This window comes from Stenella coeruleoalba (genome assembly GCF_951394435.1).
Source record: "Stenella coeruleoalba genome assembly, contig: scaffold_143, whole genome shotgun sequence".
In the NCBI taxonomy this organism is placed as follows: domain Eukaryota; kingdom Metazoa; phylum Chordata; class Mammalia; order Artiodactyla; family Delphinidae; genus Stenella; species Stenella coeruleoalba.
Window position 1 is genome coordinate 593,141 of NW_027646418.1, and position 23,852 is coordinate 616,992.

A 23,852-nucleotide genomic window follows, 5' to 3' on the forward strand; every position below is an offset into this window, starting at 1 on the left:
GCTGAAGGAAGAATACCTTAAACCTGGGTAGTTGAAACCCGTGGAATGGGTACCATGCAATATGACTTCAAAGGGTCTTCATTTGCTCACCGAACCTCTCCAATCCTATCACTGCTGCGTTTATGCCCCTGTACACATGCTTGATTCTCTTTCGGAGAGATAGCAATCCATAGGTTTTAAGATACTTAACAGTCAGGTACATTCTTAGGCGTTTAATATGCGGTGTTGAGTCCATTTCGTTGAGCAAGGAGTAGCTCTTGTCTATTCCATATTTGGCTTAAGGAACTTTTTCTGTGCTCATTTCAATCTCTGGTTTTATGCAGCACCCCAACTCATCTTTCCCCTTAAGCAAGCATAAGTTGGTTTTCTAAATTTGAGACCCTGTTCTGTTTTGGAATTCAGTTCCTGTGTAGCCAAGTTTACATTCCGTGTATTACTGATATCTTATGATGTTTCTTTTTCTGTGTGACTTATTTCAGTTAGAATCATCGTACCTGAATCCACCCATTATGCTGCTACTGCCCTGATGACATAGATTTCAATGCTGAGTGATACTGCATTGTACGTAAGTACCACAAGTTCTTTATCCATTTTTCACTTTCTGTGATATTGAACTTGTATGGTAAACGAGGTTCTTGTAAACAGAGGCGTCCCAGACTTTGGGGTGGCTGTGTCTTTTTGATTTTAATTTCCCTAAGCTATAGGACCATAAGTGGAAGTGCCCTAGGCTCTGTTGCTTTGTTTTTTAGATGTTTCAGGAAACACCATACACTTCTCCTGAGTGTCTGTTGGCAATTGACATCCCGCCCATCAGCATAACAAGGCTCCCAGTTCTCCATGGCCTGTCCTGCCTTTCTGGATTTTACACTTTTTCAGATGGCCCTTTTGACCGGGGGGAAGTGAGACTTCATTGTAGTGCAGATTTCCTTTGCAAGCTTGCTTGGTTGGCCAAAAAGGGCGTATGCGTTTTTTCCTGAATATATTCAGGAAAAAACGCATACGCCCTTTTTGGCCAAGTGCATCATTGTGGACGTTCTGCCTCTTTTCCTATGCTTTCAATGCAATTCCAGTCTACCTCCTGAAATCGGTTTCCTGCAATTCTGCCCCGCTTTCAAGTCCTCTTGGCAGCCTTACTTCAGTATATTTTTGGACGATAGCTGTCATTTATAACTCTGCAGATTTGTGAATTACAGTGCCCCTGAGCTCCTTTCTTCAACTCGCTTTCTTGTGAGCTGGCTGCAACACCGCAGGATGGCTTCAGGCCCTAATCTGTTTCCGGCACGGCACGCTGAGCCTTTGGTTATTTCCTCTTCCTGGTGGGAAATGAGAGTTAAATTTGCCCGTCCAGACACCTCCAGCTAGTCTCTCATTGGTTCTCGCTATTCCTGTTCATCTTCCGCAGAAATTGCAAACTGGGCCAAACAGGAGGTTAAAGGCGCTGACTCTCCAAGTAGGGAGAGTGTTAGTAAAGCGTCTGGAATGTTGCACCCGAGTACCAGGGTACGAAAACTGAGACATATTTGAACACGTCTCCCGATCACATGGTTGATCATACTCTAGGTTCCACATGCAAGTTTTAGTTGAAGGAAGAATACCTTAAACCTGGGTAGTTGAAACCCGTGGAATGGGTACCATGCAATATGACTTCAAAGGGTCTTCATTTGCTCACCGAACCTCTCCAATCCTATCACTGCTGCGTTTATGCCCCTGTACACAAGCTTCATTCTCTTTCGGAGACATAGTAATCCATAGGTTTTAAGATACTTACTAGTCAGGTACATTCTTAGGCGTTTAATATGGGTTGTTGAGTCCATTTCGTTGAGCAAGGAGTAGCTCTTGTCTATTCCATATTTGGCTTAAGGAACTTTATCTGTGCTCATTTCGATCTCTGGTTTTATGCAGCACCCCAACTCACCTTTACCCTTAAGCAAGCATAAGTTGGTTTTCTAAATTTGAGACCCTGTTCTGTTCTGTAATTCAGTTCCTGTGTAGCCAAGTTTACATTCCGTGTGTTACTGATATCTTATGATGTTTCTTTTTCTGTGTGACTTATTTCAGTTAAAATCATCATACCTGAATCCACTCATTGTGCTGCTAAGGGCCTGATGACATAGATTTCATTGCTGAGTGATATTGCTTTGTAAGTAAATACCACAACTTCTTTATCCATTTTTCACTTTCTGCGATGTTGAACTTGTACGGTAAACGAGGTTCTTGTAAACAGAGCTGTTCCAAACTTTGGGGTGGCTGTGTCTTTTTGATTTTAATTTCCCTAAGCGATAGGACCATAAGTGGAAGTGCCCTAGTCTCTGTTGCTTTGTTTTTTAGATGTTTCAGGAAACACCATACACTTCTCCCCAGTGTCTGTTGTCAATTTACATCCCGCCCATCAGCATAACAAGGCTCCCAGTTCTCCATGGCCTGTCCTGCCTTTCTGGATTTTACACTTTTTTCAGATGGCCCTTTTGACCGGGGGGAAGTGAGACTTCATTGTAGTGCAGATTTCCTTTGCAAGCTTGCTTGGTTGGCCAAAAAGGGCGTATGCGTTTTTTCCTGAACATATTCAGGAAAAAACATATACGCCCTTTTTGGCCAAGTGCATCATTGTGGACGTTCTGCCTCTTTTCCTATGCTTTCAATGCAATTCCAGTCTACCTCCTGAAATCGGTTTCCTGCAATTCTGCCCCGCTTTCAAGTCCTCTTGGCAGCCTTACTTCAGTATATTTTTGGACGATAGCTGTCATTTATAACTCTGCAGGTTTGTGAATTACAGTGCCCCTGAGCTCCTTTCTTCAACTCGCTTTCTTGTGAGCTGGCCGCAACACCGCAGGATGGCTTCAGGCCCTAATCTGGTTCCGGCACGGCACGCTGAGCCTTTGGTTAATTCCTCTTCCTGGTGGGAAATGAGAGTTAAATTTGCCCGTCCAGACACCTCCAGCTAGTGTCTCATTGGTTCTCGCTATTCCTGTTCATCTTCCGCAGAAATTGCAAACTGGGCCAAACAGGAGGTTAAAGGCGCTGACTCTCCAAGTGGGGAGAGTGTTAGTAAAGCGTCTGGAATGTTGCACCCGAGTACCAGGGGAGGAAAACTGAGACATATTTGAACACGTCTCCCGTTCACACGGTTGATCATACTCTGGGTTCCACATGCATGTTTTAGCTGAAGGAAGAATACCTTAAACCTGGAGAGTTGAGACCTGTGGAATGGGTACCATGCAATATGACTTCAAAGGGTCTTCATTTGCTCACCGAACCTCTCCAATCCTATCACTGCTTCGTTTATGCCCCTGTACACATGCTTGATTCTCTTTTGGAGACATAGCAATCCATAGGTTTTAAGATACTTACTAGTCAGGTACATTCTTAGGCGTTTAATATGCGGTGTTGAGTCCATTTCGTTGAGCAAGGTGTAGCTGTTGTCTATTCCATATTTAGCTTAGGGAACTTTATCTGTGCTCATTTCAATCTCTGGTTTTATGCAGCACCCCAACTCACCTTTACCCTTAAGCAAGCATAAGTTGGTTTTCTAAATTTGAGACCCTGTTCTGTTCTGTAATTCAGTTCCTGTGTAGCCAAGTTTACATTCCGTGTATTACTGATATCTTATGATGTTTCTTTTTCAGTGTGACTTATTTCAGTTAGAATCATCATACCTGAATCCACTCATTGTGCTGCTAAGGGCCTGATGACATAGATTTCATTGCTGAGTGATATTGCTTTGTAAGTAAATACCACAACTTCTTTATCCATTTTTCACTTTCTGCGATGTTGAACTTGTACTGTAAACGAGGTTCTTGTAAACAGAGGCGTCCCAAACTTTGGGGTGGCTGTGTCTTTTTGATTTTAATTTCCGAAAGCTATAGGACCATAAGTGGAAGTGCCCTAGGCTCTGTTGCTTTGTTTTTTAGATGTTTCAGGAAACACCATACACTTCTCCCGAGTGTCTGTTGGCAATTTACATCCCGCCCATCAGCATAACAAGGCTCCCAGTTCTCCATGGCCTGTCCTGCCTTTCTGGATTTTACACTTTTTTCAGATGGCCCTGTTGAGCAAGGGGAAATGAGACTTCATTGTAGTGCAGATTTCCTTTGCAAGCTTGCTTGGTTGGCCAAAAAGGGCGTATGCGTTTTTTCCTGAATATATTCAGGAAAAAACGCATACGCCCTTTTTGGCCAAGTGCATCATTGTGGACGTTCTGCCTCTTTTCCTATGCTTTCAATGCAATTCCAGTCTACCTCTTGAAATCGGTTTCCTGCAATTCTGCCCCGCTTTCAAGTCCTCTTGGCAGCCTTACTTCAGTATATTTTTGGACGATAGCTGTCATTTATAACTCTGCAGGTTTGTGAATTACAGTGCCCCTGAGCTCCTTTCTTCAACTCGCTTTCTTTTGAGCTGGCCGCAACACCGCAGGATGGCTTCAGGCCCTAATCTGGTTCTGGCACGGCACGCTGAGCCTTTGGTTAATTCCTCTTCCTGGTGGGAAATGAGAGTTAAATTTGCCCGTCCAGACACCTCCAGCTAGTCTCTCATTGGTTTTCGCTATTCCTGTTCATCTTCCGCAGAAATTGCAAACTGGGCCAAACAGGAGGTTAAAGGGACTGACTCTCCAAGTCGGGAGACTGTTAGTAAAGCGTCTGGAATGTTGCACCCAAGTACCAGGGTACGAAAACTGAGACATATTTGAACACGTCTCCCGTTCACACGGTTGATCATACTCTGGGTTCCACATGCATGTTTTGGCTGAAGGAAGAATACCTTAAACCTGGAGAGTTGAGACCCGTGTAATGGGTACCATGCAATATGACTTCAAAGGGTCTTCATTTGCTCACCGAACCTCTCCAATCCTATCACTGCTGCGTTTATGCCCCTGTACACATGCTTCATTCTCTTTTGGAGACATAGCAATCCATAGGTTTTAAGATACCTACTAGTCAGGTACATTCTTAGGCGTTTAATATGGGGAGTTGAGTCCATTTCGTTGAGCAAGGAGTAGCTCTTGTCTATTCCATATTTGGCTTAAGGAACTTTATCTGTGCTCATTTCAATCTCTGGTTTTATGCAGCACCCCAACTCACCGTTACCCTTAAGCAAGCATAAGTTGGTTTTCTAAATTTGAGACCCTGTTCTGTTCTGTAATTCAGTTCCTGTGAAGCCAAGTTTACATTCCGTGTATTACTGATATCTTATGATGTTTCTTTTTCTGTGTGACTTATTTCAGTTAGAATCATCATACCTGAATCCACTCATTGTGCTGCTAAGGGCCTGATGACATACATTTCATTGCTGAGTGATATTGCTTTGTAAGTAAATACCACAACTTCTTTATCCATTTTTCACTTTCTGCGATGTTGAACTTGTACTGTAAACGAGGTTCTTGTAAACAGAGGCGTCCCAAACTTTGGGGTGGCTGTGTCTTTTTGATTTTAATTTCCCTAAGCTATAGGACCATAAGTGGAAGTGCCCTAGGCTCTATTGCTTTGTTTTTTAGATGTTTCAGGAAACACCATACACTTCTCCCGAGTGTCTGTTGGCAATTTACATCCCGCCCATCAGCATAACAAGGCTCCCAGTTCTCCATGGCCTGTCCTGCCTTTCTGGATTTTACAATTTTTTCAGATGGCCCTTTTGACCAGGGGGGGAAGTGAGACTTCATTGTAGTGCAGATTTCCTTTGCAAGTTTGCTTGGATGGCCAAAAAGGACGTATGCGTTTTTTTCCTGAATATATTCAGGAAAAAACGCATACGTCCTTTTTGGCCAAGTGCATCATTGTGGACGTTCTGCCTCTTTTCCTATGCTTTCAATGCAATTCCAGTCTACCTCCTAAAATCGGTCTCCTGCAATTCTGCCCCGCTTTCAAGTCCTCTTGGCAGCCTTACTTCAGTATATTTTTGGATGATAGCTGTCATTTATAACTCTGCAGGTTTGTGAATTACAGTGCCCCTGAGCTCCTTTCTTCAACTCACTTTCTTTTGAGCTGGCTGCAACTCCGCAGGATGTCTTCAGGCCCTAATCTGGTTCCGGCACGGCACGCTGAGCCTTTGGTTATTTCCTTTTCCTGGTGGGAAATGAGAGTTAAATTTGCCCGTCCAGACACCTCCAGCTAGTCTCTCATTGGTTCTCCCTATTCCTGTTCATCTTCCGCAGAAATTGCAAACTGGGCCAAACAGGAGGTTAAAGGGACTGACTCTCCAAGTCGGGAGAGTGTTAGTAAAGCGTCTGGAATGTTGCACCCGAGTACCAGGGTACGAAAACTGAGACATATTTGAACATGTCTCCCGATCACATGGTTTATCATACTCTAGGTTCCACATGCATGTTTTAGCTGAAGGAAGAATACCTTAAACCTGGGTAGTTGAAACCCGTGGAATGGGTACCATGCAATATGACTTCAAAGGGTCTTCATTTGCTCACTGAACCTCTCCAATCCTATCACTGCTGCGTTTATGCCCCTGTACACATGCTTGATTCTCTTTCGGAGACATAGCAATCCATAGGTTTTAAGATACCTACTAGTCAGGTACATTCTTAGGCGTTTAATATGCGGTGTTGAGTCCATTTCATTGAGCAAGGAGTAGCTCTTGTCTATTCCATATTTGGCTTAAGGAAATTTATCTGTGCTCATTTCCATCTCTGGTTTTATGCAGCACCCCAACTCACCTTTACCCTTAAGCAAGCATAAGTTGCTTTTCAAAATTTGAGACCCTGCTCTGTTTTGGAATTCAGTTCCTGTGTGGCCAAGTTTACATTCCGTGTATTACTGATATCTTATGATGTTTCTTTTTCTGTGTTACTTATTTCATTTAGAATCATCGTACCTGAATCCACTCATTATGCTGCTATGGGCCTGATGACATAGATTTCATTGCTGAGTGATACTGCATTGTACGTAAGTACCACAAGTTCTTTATCCATTTTTCACATTCTGTGATATTGAAGTTGTACGGTAAACGAGGTTCTTGTAAACAGAGGCTTCCCAAACTTTGGGGTGGCTGTGTCCTTTTGATTTTAATTTCCCTAAGCTATAGGATCATAAGTTGAAGTGCCCTAGGCTCTGTTGCTTTGTTTTTTAGATGTTTCAGGAAACACCATACACTTCTCCCCAGTGGCTGTTGGCAATTTACATCCCGCCCATCAGCATAACAAGGCTCCCAGTTCTCCATGGCCTGTCCTGCCTTTCTGGATTTTACACTTTTTTCAGATGGCCCTTTTGACCTGGGGGAAGTGAGACTTCATTGTAGTGCAGATTTCCTTTGCAAGCTTGCTTGGTTGGCCAAAAAGGGCGTATGCGTTTTTTCCTGAATATATTCAGGAAAAAACGCATACGCCCTATTTGGCCAAGTGCATCATTGTGGAGGTTCTGCCTCTTTTCCTATGCTTTCAATGCAATTCCAGTCTACCTCCTGAAATCGGTTTCCTGCAATTCTGCCCCGCTTTCAAGTCCTCTTGGCAGCCTTACTTCAGTCTATTTTTGGACGATAGCTGTCATTTATAACTCTGCAGGTTTGTGAATTACAGTGCCCCTGAGCTCCTTTCTTCAACTCGCTTTCTTGTGAGCTGGCCGCAACACCGCAGGATGGCTTCAGGCCCTAATCGGGTTCCGGCACGGCACACTGAGCCTTTGGTTATTTCCTCTTCCTGGTGGGAAATGAGAGTTAAATTTGCCCGTCCAGACACCTCCAGCTAGTCTCTTATTGGTTCTCCCTATTCCTGTTCATCTTCCTCAGAAATTGCAAACTGGGCCAAACAGGAGGTTAAAGGCTCTGACACTCCAAGTGCGGAGAGTGTTAGTAAAGAATCTGGAATGTTGCACCCGAGTACCAGGGTACGAAAACTGAGACATATTTGAACACGTCTCCCATTCACATGGTTGATCATACTCTGGGTTCCACATTCATGTTTTAGCTGAAGGAAGAATACCTTAAACCTGGAGAGTTGAGACCCGTGGAATGGGTACCATGCAATATGACTTCAAAGGGTCTTCATTTGCTCACCGAACCTCTCCAATCCTATCACTGCTGCGTTTATGCCCCTGTACACACGCTTGATTCTCTTTTGGAGACATAGCAATCCATAGGTTTTAAGATACTTACTAGTCAGGTACATTCTTAGGCATTTAATATGGGGTGTTGAGTCCATTTCGTTGAGCAAGGAGTAGCTCTTGTCTATTCCATATTTGGCTTAAGGAACTTTATCTGTGCTCATTTCAATCTCTGGTTTTATGCAGCACCCCAACTCACCTTTCCCCTTAAGCAAGCATAAGTTGCTTTTCTAAATTTGAGACCCTGTTCTGTTTTGGAATTCAGTTCCTGTGTAGCCAAGTTTACATTCCGTGTATTAGTGATATCTTATGATGTTTCTTTTTCTGTGTGACTTATTTCAGTTAGAATCATCGTACCTGAATCCACTCATTATGCTGCTACGGGCCTGATGACATAGATTTCATTGCTGAGTGATACTGCATTGTACGTAAGTACCACAAGTTCTTTATCCATTTTTCACTTTCTGTGATATTGAACTTGTACGGTAAACGAGGTTCTTGTAAACAGAGGCGTCCCAAACTTGGGGTGGCTGTGTCTTTTTTATTTTAATTTCTCTAAGCTATAAGACCATAAGTGGAAGTGCCCTAGGCTCTGTTGCTTTGTTTTTTAGATGTTTCAGGAAACACCATACACTTCTCCCGAGTGTCTGTTGGCAATGTACATCCCGCCCATCAGCATAACAAGGCTCCCAGTTCTCCATGGCCTGTCCTGCCTTTCTAGATTTTACACTTTTTTCAGATGGCCCTTTTGACCGGGGGGAAGTGAGACTTCATTGTAGTGCAGATTTCCTTTGCAAGCTTGCTTGGTTGGCCAAAAAGGGCGTATGCGTTTTTTCCTGAATATATTCAGGAAAAAACGCATACGCCCTTTTTGGCCAAGTGCATCATTGTGGACGTTCTGCCTCTTTTCCTATGCTTTCAATGCAATTCCAGTCTACCTCCTGAAATCGGTTTCCTGCAATTCTGCCCCGCTTTCAAGTCCTCTTGGCAGCCTTACTTCAGTATATTTTTGGACGATAGCTGTCATTTATAACTCTGCAGTTTTGTGAATTACAGTGCCCCTGAACTCCTTTCTTCAACTCGCTTTCTTTTGAGCTGGCCGCAACACCGCAGGATGGCTTCAGGCCCTAATCTGGTTCCGGCACGGCACGCTGAGCCTTTGGTTATTTCCTCTTCCTGGTGGGAAATGAGAGTTAAATTTGCCCGTCCAGACACCTCCAGCTAGTCTCTCATTGGTTCTCCCTATTACTGTTCATCTTCCGCAGAAATTGCAAACTGGGCCAAACAGGAGGTTAAAGGCGCTGACTCTCCAAGTGGGGAGAGTGTTGGTAAAGCATCTGGAATGTTGCACCCGAGTACCAGGGGAGGAGAACTGAGACATATTTTAACACGTCTCCCGTTCACACAGTTGATCATACTCTGGGTTCCACATGCATGTTTTAGCTGAAGGAAGAATACCTTAAACCTGGAAAGTTGAGACCCGTGTAATGGGTACCATGCAATATGACTTCAAAGGGTCTTCATTTGCTCACCGAACCTCTCCAATCCTATCACTGCTGCGTTTATGCCCCTGTACACATGCTTGATTCTCTTTCGGAGACATAGCAATCCATAAGTTTTAAGATACTTACTAGTCAGGTACATTCTTAGGCGTTTAATATGCGGTGTTGAGTCCATTTCGTTGAGCAAGGAGTAGCTCTTGTCTATTCCATATTTTGCTTAAGGAACTTTATATGTGCTCATTTCAATCTCTGGTTTTATGCAGCACCCCAACTCACCTTTCCCCTTAAGCAAGCATAAGTTGGTTTTCTAAATTTGAGACCCTGTTCTGTTTTGGAATTCAGTTCCTGTGTAGCCAAGTTTACATTCCGTGTATTACTGATATCTTATGATGTTTCTTTTTCTGTGTGACTTATTTCAGTTAGAATCATCGTACCTGAATCCACTCATTATGCTGCTACGGGCCTGATGACATAGATTTCATTGCTGAGTGATACTGCATTGTACGTAAGTACCACAAGTTCTTTATCCATTTTTCACTTTCTGTGTTATTGAACTTGTACTGTAAACGAGGTTCTTGTAAACAGAGGCGTCCCAAACTTTGGGGTGGCTGTGTCTTTTTGATTTTAATTTCCCTATGCTATAGGACCATAAGTGGAAGTGCCCTAGGCTCTGTTGCTTTGTTTTTTCGATGTTTCAGGAAACACCATACACTTCTCCCGAGTGTCTGTTGGCAATTTACATCCCGCCCATCAGCATAACAAGGCTCCCAGTTCTCCATGGCCTGTCCTGCCTTTCTGGATTTTACACTTTTTTCAGATGGCCCTTTTGACCGGGGGGAAGTGAGACTTCATTGTAGTGCAGATTTCCTTTGCAAGCTTGCTTGGTTGGCCAAAAAGGGCATATGCGTTTTTTCCTGAATATTCAGGAAAAAGCGCATACGCCCTTTTTGGCCAAGTGCATCATTGTGGACGTTCTGCCTCTTTTCCTATGATTTCAATGCAATTCCAGTCTACCTCCTGAAATCGGTTTCCTGCAATTCTGCCCCGCTTTCAAGTCCTCTTGGCAGCCTTACTTCAGTATATTTTTGGACGATAGCTGTCATTTATAACTCTGCAGGTTTGTGAATTACAGTGCCCCTGAGCTCCTTTCTTCAACTCGCTTTCTTGTGACCTGGCCGCAACACCGCAGGATGGCTTCAGGCCCTAATCTGGTTCCGGCACGGCACGCTGAGCCTTTGGTTATTTCCTCTTCCTGGTGGGAAATGAGAGTTAAATTTGCCCGTCCAGACACCTCCAGCTAGTCTCTCATTGGTTCTCGCTATTCCTGTTCATCTTCCGCAGAAATTGCAAACTGAGCCAAACAGGAGGTTAAAGGGACTGACTCTCCAAGTGGGGAGAGTGTTAGTAAAGCGTCTGGAATGTTGCACCCGAGTACCAGCGTACGAAAACGAGACATATTTGAACACGTCTCCCATTCACACGGTTGATCATACTCTGGGTTCCACATGCATGTTTTAGCTGAAGGAAGAATACCTTAAACCTGGAGAGTTGAGACCCGTGGAATGGGTACCATGCAATGTGACTTCAAAGGGTCTTCATTTGCTCACCGAACCTCTCCAATCCTATCACTGCTGCGTTTATGCCCCTGTTTACACGCTTGATTCTCTTTTGGAGACATAGCAATCCATAGGTTTTAAGATACTTACTAGTCAGGTACATTCTTAGGCGTTTAATATGGGGTGTTGAGTCCATTTCGTTGAGCAAGGAGTAGCTCTTGTCTATTCCATATTTGGCTTAAGGAACTTTATCTGTGCTCATTTCAATCTCTGGTTTTATGCAGCACCCCAACTCACCTTTCCCCTTAAGCAAGCATAAGTTGCTTTTCTAAATTTGAGACCCTGTTCTGTTTTGGAATTCAGTTCCTGTGTAGCCAAGTTTACATTCCGTGTATTAGTGATATCTTATGATGTTTCTTTTTCTGTGTGACTTATTTCAGTTAGAATCATCGTACCTGAATCCACTCATTATGCTGCTACGGGCCTGATGACATAGATTTCATTGCTGAGTGATACTGCATTGTACGTAAGTACCACGAGTTCTTTATCCATTTTTCACTTTCTGTGATATTGAACTTGTACGGTAAACGAGGTTCTTGTAAACAGAGGCGTCCCAAACTTGGGGTGGCTGTGTCTTTTTTATTTTAATTTCCCTAAGCTATAGGACCATAAGTGGAAGTGCCCTAGGCTCTGTTGCTTTGTTTTTTAGATGTTTCAGGAAACACCATACACTTCTCCCGAGTGTCTGTTGGCAATGTACATCCCGCCCATCAGCATAACAAGGCTCCCAGTTCTCCATGGCCTGTCCTGCCTTTCTAGATTTTACACTTTTTTCAGATGGCCCTTTTGACCGGGGGGAAGTGAGACTTCATTGTAGTGCAGATTTCCTTTGCAAGCTTGCTTGGTTGGCCAAAAAGGGCGTATGCGTTTTTTCCTGAATATATTCAGGAAAAAACGCATACGCCCTTTTTGGCCAAGTGCATCATTGTGGACGTTCTGCCTCTTTTCCTATGCTTTCAATGCAATTCCAGTCTACCTCCTGAAATCGGTTTCCTGCAATTCTGCCCCGCTTTCAAGTCCTCTTGGCAGCCTTACTTCAGTATATTTTTGGACGATAGCTGTCATTTATAACTCTGCAGTTTTGTGAATTACAGTGCCCCAGAACTCCTTTCTTCAACTCGCTTTCTTTTGAGCTGGCCGCAACACCGCAGGATGGCTTCAGGCCCTAATCTGGTTCCGGCACGGCACGCTGAGCCTTTGGTTATTTCCTCTCCCTGGTGGGAAATGAGAGTTAAATTTGCCCGTCCAGACACCTCCAGCTAGTCTCTCATTGGTTCTCCCTATTCCTGTTCATCTTCCTCAGAAATTGCAAACTGTGCCAAACAGGAGGTTAAAGGCTCTGACACTCCAAGTGCGGAGAGTGTTAGTAAAGCATCTGGAATGTTGCACCCGAGTACCAGGGTACGAAAACTGAGACATATTTGAACACGTCTCCCATTCACATGGTTGATCATACTCTGGGTTCCACATTCATGTTTTAGCTGAAAGAAGAATACCTTAAACCTGGAGAGTTGTGACCCGTGGAATGGGTACCATGCAATATGACTTCAAAGGGTCTTCATTTGCTCACCGAACCTCTCCAATCCTATCACTGCTGCGTTTATGCCCCTGTACACACGCTTGATTCTCTTTTGGAGACATAGCAATCCATAGGTTTTAAGACACTTACTAGTCAGGTACATTCTTAGGCGTTTAATATGGGGTGTTGAGTCCATTTCGTTGAGCAAGGAGTAGCTCTTGTCTATTCCATATTTGGCTTAAGGAACTTTATCTGTGCTCATTTCAATCTCTGGTTTTATGCAGCACCCCAACTCACCTTTCCCCTTAAGCAAGCATAAGTTGCTTTTCGAAATTTGAGACCCTGTTCTGTTCTGTAATTCAGTTCCTGTGTAGCCAAGTTTACATTCCGTGTATTACTGATATCTTATGATGTTTCTTTTTCTGTGTGACTTATTTCAGTTAGAATCATCATACCTGAATCCACTCATTGTGCTGCTAAGGGCCTGATGACATAGATTTCATTGCTGAGTGATACTGCATTGTACGTAAGTACCACAAGTTCTTTATCCATTTTTCACTTTCGGTGATATTGAACTTGTACGGTAAACGAGGTTCTTGTAAACAGAGGCGTCCCAAACTTTGGGGTGGCTGTGTCTTTTTGATTTTAATTTCCCTAAGCTATAGGACCATAAGTGGAAGTGCCCTAGGCTCTGTTGCTTTGTTTTTTAGATGTTTCAGGAAACACCATACACTTCTCCCGAGTGTCTGTTGGCAATTTACATCCCGCCCATCAGCATAACAAGGCTCCCAGTTCTCCATGGCCTGTCCTGCCTTTCTGGATTTTACACTTTTTTCAGATGGCCCTTTTGACCGGGGGGAAGTGAGACTTCATTGTAGTGCAGATTTCCTTTGCAAGTTTGCTTGGTTGGCCAAAAAGGGCGTAGGCGTTTTTTCCTGAATATATTCAGGAAAAAATGCATACGCCCTTTTTGGCCAAGTGCATCATTGTGGACGTTCTGCCTCTTTTCCTATGCTTTCAATGCAATTCCAGTCTACCTCCTGAAATCGGTTTCCTGCAATTCTGCCCCGCTTTCAAGTCCTCTTGGCAGCCTTACTTCAGTATATTTTTGGACGATAGCTGTCATTTATAACTCTGCAGGTTTGTGAATTACAGTGCCCCTGAGCTCCTTTCTTCAACTCGCTTTCTTTTGAGCTGGCCGCAACACCGCAGTATGGCTTCAGGCCCTAATCGGGTTCCGGCACGGCACGCTGAGCCTTTGGTTATTTCCTCTTCCTGGTGGGAAATGAGAGTTAAATTTGCCCGTCCAGACACCTCCAGCTAGTCTCTCATTGGTTCTCCCTATTTGTGTTCATCTTCTGCAGAAATTGCAAACTGTGCCAAACAGGAGGTTAAAGGCGCTGACTCTCCAAGTGGGGAGAGTGTTAGTAAAGCGTCTGGAATGTTGCACCCGAGTACCAGGGTACGAAAACTGAGACATATTTGAACACGTCTCCCATTCACACGGTTGATCATACTCTGGGTTCCACATGCATGTTTTAGCTGAAGGAAGAATACCTTAAAGCTGGAGAGTTGAGACCCGTGGAATGGGTACCATGCAATATGACTTCAAAGGGTCTTCATTTGCTCACCGAACCTCTCCAATCCTATCACTGCTGCGTTTATGCCCCTGTTTACACGCTTGATTCTCTTTTGGAGACATAGCAATCCATAGGTTTTAAGATACTTACTAGTCAGGTACATTCTTAGGCGTTTAATATGGGGTGTTGAGTCCATTTCGTTGAGCAAGGAGTAGCTCTTGTCTATTCCATATTTGGCTTAAGGAACTTTATCTGTGCTCATTTCAATCTCTGGTTTTATGCAGCACCCCAACTCACCTTTCCCCTTAAGCAAGCATAAGTTGGTTTTCTAAATTTGAGACCCTGTTCTGTTTTGGAATTCAGTTCCTGTGTAGCCAAGTTTACATTCCGTGTATTAGTGATATCTTATGATGTTTCTTTTTCTGTGTGACTTATTTCGGTTAGAATCATCGTACCTGAATCCACTCATTATGCTGCTATTGGCCTGATGACATAGATTTCATTGCTGAGTGATACTGCATTGTACATAAGTACCACAAGTTCTTTATCCATTTTTCACTTTCTGTGATATTGAACTTGTACGGTAAACGAGGTTCTTGTAAACAGAGGCGTCCCAAACTTTGGGGTGGCTGTGTCTTTTTGATTTTAATTTCCCTATGCTATAGGACCATAAGTGGAAGTGCCGTAGGCTCTGTTGCTTTGTTTTTTAGATGTTTCAGGAAACACCATACACTTTTCCCGAGTGTGTGTTGGCAATTTTCATCCCGCCCATCAGCATAACAAGGCTCCCAGTTCTCCATGGCCTGTCCTGCCTTTCTGGATTTTACACTTTTTTCAGATGGCCCTTTTGACCGGGGGGAAGTGAGACTTCATTGTAGTGCAGATTTCCTTTGCAAGCTTGCTTGGTTGGCCAAAAAGGGCATATGCGTTTTTTCCTGAATATTCAGGAAAAAGCGCATACGCCCTTTTTGGCCAAGTGCATCATTGTGGACGTTCTGCCTCTTTTCCTATGCTTTCAATGCAATTCCAGTCTACCTCCTGAAATCGGTTTCCTGCAATTCTGCCCCGCTTTCAAGTCCTCTTGGCAGCCTTACTTCAGTATATTTTTGGACGATAGCTGTCATTTATAACTCTGCAGGTTTGTGAATTACAGTGCCCCTGAGCTCCTTTCTTCAACTCGCTTTCTTGTGACCTGGCCGCAACACCGCAGGATGGCTTCAGGCCCTAATCTGGTTCCGGCACGGCACGCTGAGCCTTTGGTTATTTCCTCTTCCTGGTGGGAAATGAGAGTTAAATTTGCCCGTCCAGACACCTCCAGCTAGTCTCTCATTGGTTCTCGCTATTCCTGTTCATCTTCCGCAGAAATTGCAAACTGGGCCAAACAGGAGGTTAAAGGGACTGACTCTCCAAGTGGGGAGAGTGTTAGTAAAGCGTCTGGAATGTTGCACCCGAGTACCAGGGTACGAAAACTGAGACATATTTGAACACGTCTCCCATTCACACGGTTGATCATACTCTGGGTTCCACATGCATGTTTTAGCTGAAGGAAGAATACCTTAAACCTGGAGAGTTGAGACCCGTGGAATGGGTACCATGCAATATGACTTCAAAGGGTCTTCATTTGCTCACCGAACCTCTCCAATCCTATCACTGCTGCGTTTATGCCCCTGTTTACATGCTTGATTCTCTTTTGGAGACATAGCAATCCATAGGTTTTAAGATACTTACTAGTCAGGTACATTCTTAGGCGTTTAATATGGGGTGTTGAGTCCATTTCGTTGAGCAAGGAGTAGCTCTTGTCTATTCCATATTTGGCTTAAGGAACTTTATCTGTGCTCATTTCAATCTCTGGTTTTATGCAGCACCCCAACTCACCTTTCCCCTTAAGCAAGCATAAGTTGCTTTTCTAAATTTGAGACCCTGTTCTGTTTTGGAATTCAGTTCCTGTGTAGCCAAGTTTACATTCCGTGTATTAGTGATATCTTATGATGTTTCTTTTTCTGTGTGACTTATTTCGGTTAGAATCATCGTACCTGAATCCACTCATTATGCTGCTATTGGCCTGATGACATAGATTTCATTGCTGAGTGATACTGCATTGTACGTAAGTACCACAAGTTCTTTATCCATTTTTCACTTTCTGTGATATTGAACTTGTACGGTAAACGAGGTTCTTGTAAACAGAGGCGTCCCAAACTTTGGGGTGGCTGTGTCTTTTTGATTTTAATTTCCCTATGCTATAGGACCATAAGTGGAAGTGCCCTAGGCTCTGTTGCTTTGTTTTTTAGATGTTTCAGGAAACACCATACACTTCTCCTGAGTGTCTGTTGGCAATTTACATCCCGCCCATCAGCATAACAAGGCTCCCAGTTCTCCATGGCCTGTCCTGCCTTTCTGGATTTTACACTTTTTTCAGATGGCCCTTTTGACCGGGGGGAAGTGAGACTTCATTGTAGTGCAGATTTCCTTTGCAAGCTTGCTTGGTTGGCCAAAAAGGGCATATGCGTTTTTTCCTGAATATTCAGGAAAAAGCGCATACGCCCTTTTTGACCAAGTGCATCATTGTGGACGTTCTGCCTCTTTTCCTATGCTTTCAATGCAATTCCAGTCTACCTCCTGAAATCGGTTTCCTGCAATTCTGCCCCGCTTTCAAGTCCTCTTGGCAGCCTTACTTCAGTATATTTTTGGACGATAGCTGTCATTTATAACTCTGCAGGTTTGTGAATTACAGTGCCCCTGAGCTCCTTTCTTCAACTCGCTTTCTTGTGACCTGGCCGCAACACCGCAGGATGGCTTCAGGCCCTAATCTGGTTCCGGCACGGCACGCTGAGCCTTTGGTTATTTCCTCTTCCTGGTGGGAAATGAGAGTTAAATTTGCCCGTCCAGACACCTCCAGCTAGTCTCTCATTGGTTCTCGCTATTCCTGTTCATCTTCCGCAGAAATTGCAAACTGGGCCAAACAGGAGGTTAAAGGGACTGACTCTCCAAGTGGGGAGAGTGTTAGTAAAGCGTCTGGAATGTTGCACCCGAGTACCAGGGTACGAAAACTGAGACATATTTGAACACGTCTCCCATTCACACGGTTGATCATACTCTGGGTTCCACATGCATGTTTTAGCTGAAGGAAGAATACCTTAAACCTGGAGAGTTGAGACCCGTGGAATGGGTACCATGCAATATGACTTCAAAGGGTCTTCATTTGCTCACCGAACCTCTCCAATCCTATCACTGCTGCGTTTATGCCCCTGTACACACGCTTGATTCTCTTTCGGAGACATAGGAATCCATAGGTTTTAAGATACTTACTAGTCAGGTACATTCTTAGGCATTTAATATGGGGTGTTGAGTCCATTTCGTTGAGCAAGGAGTAGCTCTTGTCTATTCCATATTTGGCTTAAGGAACTTTATCTGTGCTCATTTCAATCTCTGGTTTTATGCAGCACCCCAACTCACCTTTCCCCTTAAGCAAGCATAAGTTGCCTTTCTAAATTTGAGACCCTGTTCTGTTTTGGAATTCAGTTCCTGTGTAGCCAAGTTTACATTCCGTGTATTAGTGATATCTTATGATGTTTCTTTTTCTGTGTGACTTATTTCAGTTAGAATCATCGTACCTGAATCCACTCATTATGCTGCTACGGGCCTGATGACATAGATTTCATTGCTGAGTGATACTGCATTGTACGTAAGTACCACAAGTTCTTTATCCATTTTTCACTTTCTGTGATATTGAACTTGTACGGTAAACGAGGTTCTTGTAAACAGAGGCGTCCCAAACTTTGGGGTGGCTGTGTCTTTTTGATTTTAATTTCCCTAAGCTATAGGACCATAAGTGGAAGTGCCCTAGGCTCTGTTGCTTTGTTTTTTCGATGTTTCAGGAAACACCATACACTTCTCCCGAGTGTCTGTTGGCAATTTACATCCCGCCCATCAGCATAACAAGGCTCCCAGTTCTCCATGGCCTGTCCTGCCTTTCTGGATTTTACACTTTTTTCAGATGGCCCTTTTGACCGGGGGGAAGTGAGACTTCATTGTAGTGCAGATTTCCTTTGCAAGCTTGCTTGGTTGGCCAAAAAGGGCGTATGCGTGTTTTCCTGAATATATTCAGGAAAACACGCATACGCTCTTTTTGACCAAGTGCATCATTGTGGACGTTCTGCCTCTTTTCCTATGCTTTCAATGCAATTCCAGTCTACCTCCTGAAATCGGTTTCCTTCAATTCTGCCCCGCTTTCAAGTCCTCTTGGCAGCCTTACTTCAGTATATTTTTGGACGAAAGCTGTCATTTATAACTCTGCAGGTTTGTGAATTACAGTGCCCCTGAGCTCCTTTCTTCAACTCGCTTTCTTTTGAGCTGGCCGCAACACCGCAGGATGGCTTCAGGCCCTAATCGGGTTCCGGCACGGCACGCTGAGCCTTTGGTTATTTCCTCTTCCTGGTGGGAAATGAGAGTTAAATTTGCCCGTCCAGACACCTCCAGCTAGTCTCTCATTGGTTCTCCCTATTCCTGTTCATCTTCCGCAGAAATTGCAAACTGGGCCAAACAGGAGGTTAAAGGCGCTGACTCTCCAAGTGGGGAGAGTGTTAGTAAAGCGTCTGGAATGTTGCAACCGAGTACCAGGGGAGGAAAACTGAGACATATTTGAACACGTCTCCCGTTCACACGGTTGATCATACTCTGGGTTCCACATGCATGTTTTAGCTGAAGGAAGAATACCTTAAACCTGGAGAGTTGAGACCCGTGTAATGGGTACCATGCAATATGACTTCAAAGGGTCTTCATTTGCTCACCGAACCTCTCCAAACCTATCACTGCTGCGTTTATGCCCCTGTACACACGCTTGATTCTCTTTTGGAGACATAGCAATCCATAGGTTTTAAGATACTTACTAGTCAGGTACATTCTTAGGCGTTTAATATGCGGTGTTGAGTCCATTTCGTTGAGCAAGGAGTAGCTCTTGTCTATTCCATATTTGGCTTAAGGAACTTTATCTGTGCTCATTTCGATCTCTGGTTTTATGCAGCACCCCAACTCACCTTTCCCCTTAAGCAAGCATAAGTTGGTTTTCTAAATTTGAGACCCTGTTCTGTTTTGGAATTCAGTTCCTGTGTAGCCAAGTTTACATTCCGTGTATTAGTGATATCTTATGATGTTTCTTTTTCTGTGTGACTTATTTCAGTTAGAATCATCGTACCTGAATCCACTCATTATGCTGCTACGGGCCTGATGACATAGATTTCATTGCTGAGTGATACTGCATTGTACGTAAGTACCACGAGTTCTTTATCCATTTTTCACTTTCTGTGATATTGAACTTGTACGGTAAACGAGGTTCTTGTAAACAGAGGCGTCCCAAACTTTGGGGTGGCTGTGTCTTTTTGATTTTAATTTCCCTAAGCTATAGGACCATAAGTGGAAGTGCCGAAGGCTCTGTTGCTTTGTTTTTTAGATGTTTCAGGAAACACCATACACTTCTCCCGAGTGTCTGTTGGCAATTTACATCCCGCCCATCAGCATAACAAGGTTCCCAGTTCTCCATGGCCTGTCCTGCCTTTCTGGATTTTACACTTTTTTCAGATGGCCCTTTTGACCGGGGGGAAGTGAGACTTCATTGTAGTGCAGATTTCCTTTGCAAGCTTGCTTGGTTGGCCAAAAAGGGCGTATGCGTTTTTTCCTCAGTATATTCAGGAAAAAACGCATACGCACTTTTTGGCCAAGTGCATCATTGTGGACGTTCTGCCTCTTTTCCTATGCTTTCAATGCAATTCCAGTCTACCTCCTGAAATCGGTTTCCTGCAATTCTGCCCCGCTTTCAAGTCCTCTTGGCAGCCTTACTTCAGTATATTTTTGGACGATAGCTGACATTTATAACTCTGCAGGTTTGTGAATTACAGTGCCCCTGAGCTCCTTTCTTCAACTCGCTTTCTTGTGACCTGGCCGCAACACCGCAGGATAGCTTCAGGCCCTAATCTGGTTCCGGCACGGCACGCTGAACCTTTGGTTAATTCCTCTTACTGGTTGGAAATGAGAGTTAAATTTGCCCGTCCAGACACCTCCAGCTAGTCTCTCATTCGTTCTCCCTATTCCTGTTCATCTTCCGCAGAAATTGCAAACTGGGCCAAACAGAACGTTAAAGGGACTGACTCTCCAAGTCAGGAGAGTGTTAGTAAAGCGTCTGGAATGTTGCACCCAAGTACCAGGGTACGAAAACTGAGACATATTTGAACACGTCTCCCGATCACATGGTTGATCATACTCTAGGTTCCACATGCATGTTTTAGCTGAAGGAAGAATACCTTAAACCTGGAGAGTTGAAACCCGTGGAATGGGTACCATGCAATATGACTTCAAAGGGTCTTCATTTGCTCACCGAACCTCTCCAATCCTATCACTGCTGCCTTTATGCCCCTGTACACATGCTTGATTCTCTTTCGGAGACATAGCAATCCATAGGTTTTAAGATACTTACTAGTCAGGTACATTCTTAGGCTTTTAATATGCGGTGTTGAGTACATTTCGTTGAGCAAAGAGTAGCTCTTGTCTATTCCATATTTGGCTTAAGGAACTTTATCTGTGCTCATTTCCATCTCTGGTTTTATGCAGCACCCCAACTCACCTTTACCCTTAAGCAAGCATAAGTTGGTTTTCTAAATTTGAGACCCTGTTCTGTTCTGTAATTCAGTTCCTGTGTAGCCAAGTTTACATTCCGTGTATTACTGATATCTTATGATGTTTCTTTTTCTGTGTGACTTATTTCAGTTAGAATCATCATACCTGAATCCACTCATTGTGCTGCTAAGGGCCTGATGACATAGATTTCATTGCTGAGTGATATTGCTTTGTAAGTAAATACCAAAAATTCTTTATCCATTTTTCACTTTCTGTGATATTGAACTTGTACGGTAAACGAGGTTCTTGTAAACAGAGGCGTCCCAAACTTTGGGGTGGCTGTGTCTTTTAGATTTTAATTTCCCTAAGCTATAGGACCATAAGTGGAAGTGGTCTAGGCTCTGTTGCTTTGTTTTTTAGATGTTTCAGGAAACACCATACACTTCTCCCGAGTGTCTGTTGGCAATGTACATCCTGCCCACCAGCATAACAAGGCTCCCAGTTCTCCATGGCCTGTCCTGCCTTTCTGGATTTTACACTTTTTTCAGATGGCCCTTTTGACCGGGGGGAAGTGAGACTTCATTGTAGTGCAGATTTCCTTTGCAAGTTTACGTTTTTGGCCAAAAAGGGCGTATGCGTTTTTTCCTGAATATATTCAGGAAAAAACGCATACACCCTTTTTGGCCAAGTGCATCATTGTGGACGTTCTGCCTCTTTTCCTATGCTTTCAATGCAATTCCAGTCTACCTCCTGAAATCGGTTTCCTGCAATTCTGCCCCGCTTTCAAGTCCTCTTGGCAGCCTTACTTCAGTATATTTTTGGACGATAGCTGTCATTTATAACTCTGCAGGTTTGTGAATTACAGTGCCCCTGAGCTCCTTTCTTCAACTCGCTTTCTTTTGAGCTGGCCGCAACACCGCAGGATGGCTTCAGGCCCTAATCTGGTTCCGGCACGGCACGCTGAGCCTTTGGTTATTTCCTCTTCCTGGTGGGAAATGAGAGTTAAATTTGCCCGTCCAGACACCTCCAGCTAGTCTCTCATTGGTTCTCCCTGTTCCTGTTCATCTTCCGCAGAAATTGCAAACTGGGCCAAACAGGAGGTTAAAGGCGCTGACTCTCCAAGTGGGGAGTGTGTTAGTAAAGCTTCTGGAATGTTGCACCCGAGTACCAGGGGAGGAAAACTGAGACATATTTGAACACGTCTCCCGTTCACACGGTTGATCATTCTCTGGGTTCCACATGCATGTTTTAGCTGAAGGAAGAATACCTTAAACCTGGAGAGTTGAGACCCGTGTAATGGGTACCATGCAATATGACTTCAAAGGGTCTTCATTTGCTCACCGAACTCTCCAATCCTATCACTGCTGCGTTTATGCCCCTGTACACACGCTTGATTCTCTTTTGGAGACATAGCAATCCATAGGTTTTAAGATACTTACTAGTGAGGTACATTCTTAGGCATTTAATATGGGGTGTTGAGTCCATTTCATTGAGCAAGGAGTAGCTCTTGTCTATTCCATATTTGGCTTAAGGAACTTTATCTGTGCTCATTTCAATCTCTGGTTTTATGCAGCACCCCAACTCAACTTTCTCCTTAAGCAAGCATAAGTTGGTTTTCTAAATTTGAGACCCTGTTCTGTTTTGGAATTCAGTTCCTGTGTAGCCAAGTTTACATTCCGTGTATTAGTGATATCTTATGATGTTTCTTTTTCTGTGTGACTTATTTCAGTTAGAATCATCGTACCTGAATCCACTCATTATGCTGCTACGGGCCTGATGACATAGATTTCATTGCTGAGTGATACTGCATTGAACGTAAGTACCACAAGTTCTTTATCCATTTTTCACTTTTTGTGATATTGAACTTGTACGGTAAACGAGGTTCTTGTAAACAGAGGCGTCCCAAACTTTGGGGTGGCTTTGTCTTTTTGATTTTAATTTCCCTAAGCTATAGGACCATAAGTGGAAGTGCCCTAGGCTCTGTTGCTTTGTTTTTTAGATGTTTCAGGAAACACGATACACTTCTCCCGAGTGTCTCTTGGCAATTTACATCCCGCCCATCAGGGTAACAAGGCTCCCAGTTATCCATGGCCTGTCCTGCCTTTCTGGATTTTACACATTTTTCAGATGGCCCTTTTGACCGGGGGGAAGTGAGACTTCATTGTAGTGCAGATTTCCTTTGCAAGCTTGCTTGGTTGGCCAAAAAGGGCGTATGCGTTTTTTCCTGAATATATTCAGGAAAAAACGCATACGCCCTTTTTGGCCAAGTGCATCATTGTGGACGTTCTGCCTCTTTTCCTATGCTTTCAATGCAATTCCAGTCTACCTCCTGAAATCGGTTTCCTGCAATTCTGCCCCGCTTTCAAGTCCTCTTGGCAGCCTTACTTCAGTATATTTTTGGACGATAGCTGTCATTTATAACTCTGCAGGTTTGTGAATTACAGTGCCCCTGAGCTCCTTTCTTCAACTCGCTTTCTTGTGAGATGGCCGCAACACCGCAGGATGGCTTCAGGCCCTAATCTGGTTCCGGCACGGCACGCTGAGCCTTTGGTTAATTCCTCTTCCTGGTGGGAAATGAGAGTTAAATTTGCCCGTCCAGACACCTCCAGCTAGTCTCTCATTGGTTCTCGCTATTCCTGTTCATCTTCCGCAGAAATTGCAAACTGGGCCAAACAGGAGGTTAAAGGCGCTGACTCTCCAAGTGGGGAGAGTGTTAGTAAAGCGTCTGGAATGTTGCACCCGAGTACCAGGGTATGAAACCTGAGACATATTTGAACATGTCTCCCGATCACATGGTTGATCATACTCTAGGTTCCACATGCATGTTTTGGCTGAAGGAAGAATACCTTAAACCTGTGTAGTTGAAACCCGTGGAATGGGTACCATGCAATATGACTTCAAAGGGTCTTCATTTGCTCACCGAACCTCTCCAATCCTATCACTGCTGCGTTTATGCCCCTGTACACACGCTTGATTCTCTTTCGGAGACA

At 43.9% G+C, this 23,852-nt stretch overlaps 1 long non-coding RNA gene across 3 annotated transcripts in view; it reads left to right on the forward strand.

Moving 5' to 3' along the window:
- LOC307181130 overlaps positions 1-23,852 on the forward strand; it is a 341,735-nt gene that overhangs the window by 29,508 nt on the left and 288,375 nt on the right. For all 3 annotated transcript variants that reach the window (XR_013825932.1, XR_013825933.1, XR_013825934.1), the window contains exon 3: positions 6,806-6,887. This is a non-coding gene — a long non-coding RNA (uncharacterized lncRNA). The remainder of the gene's footprint in view (positions 1-6,805; positions 6,888-23,852) is intronic.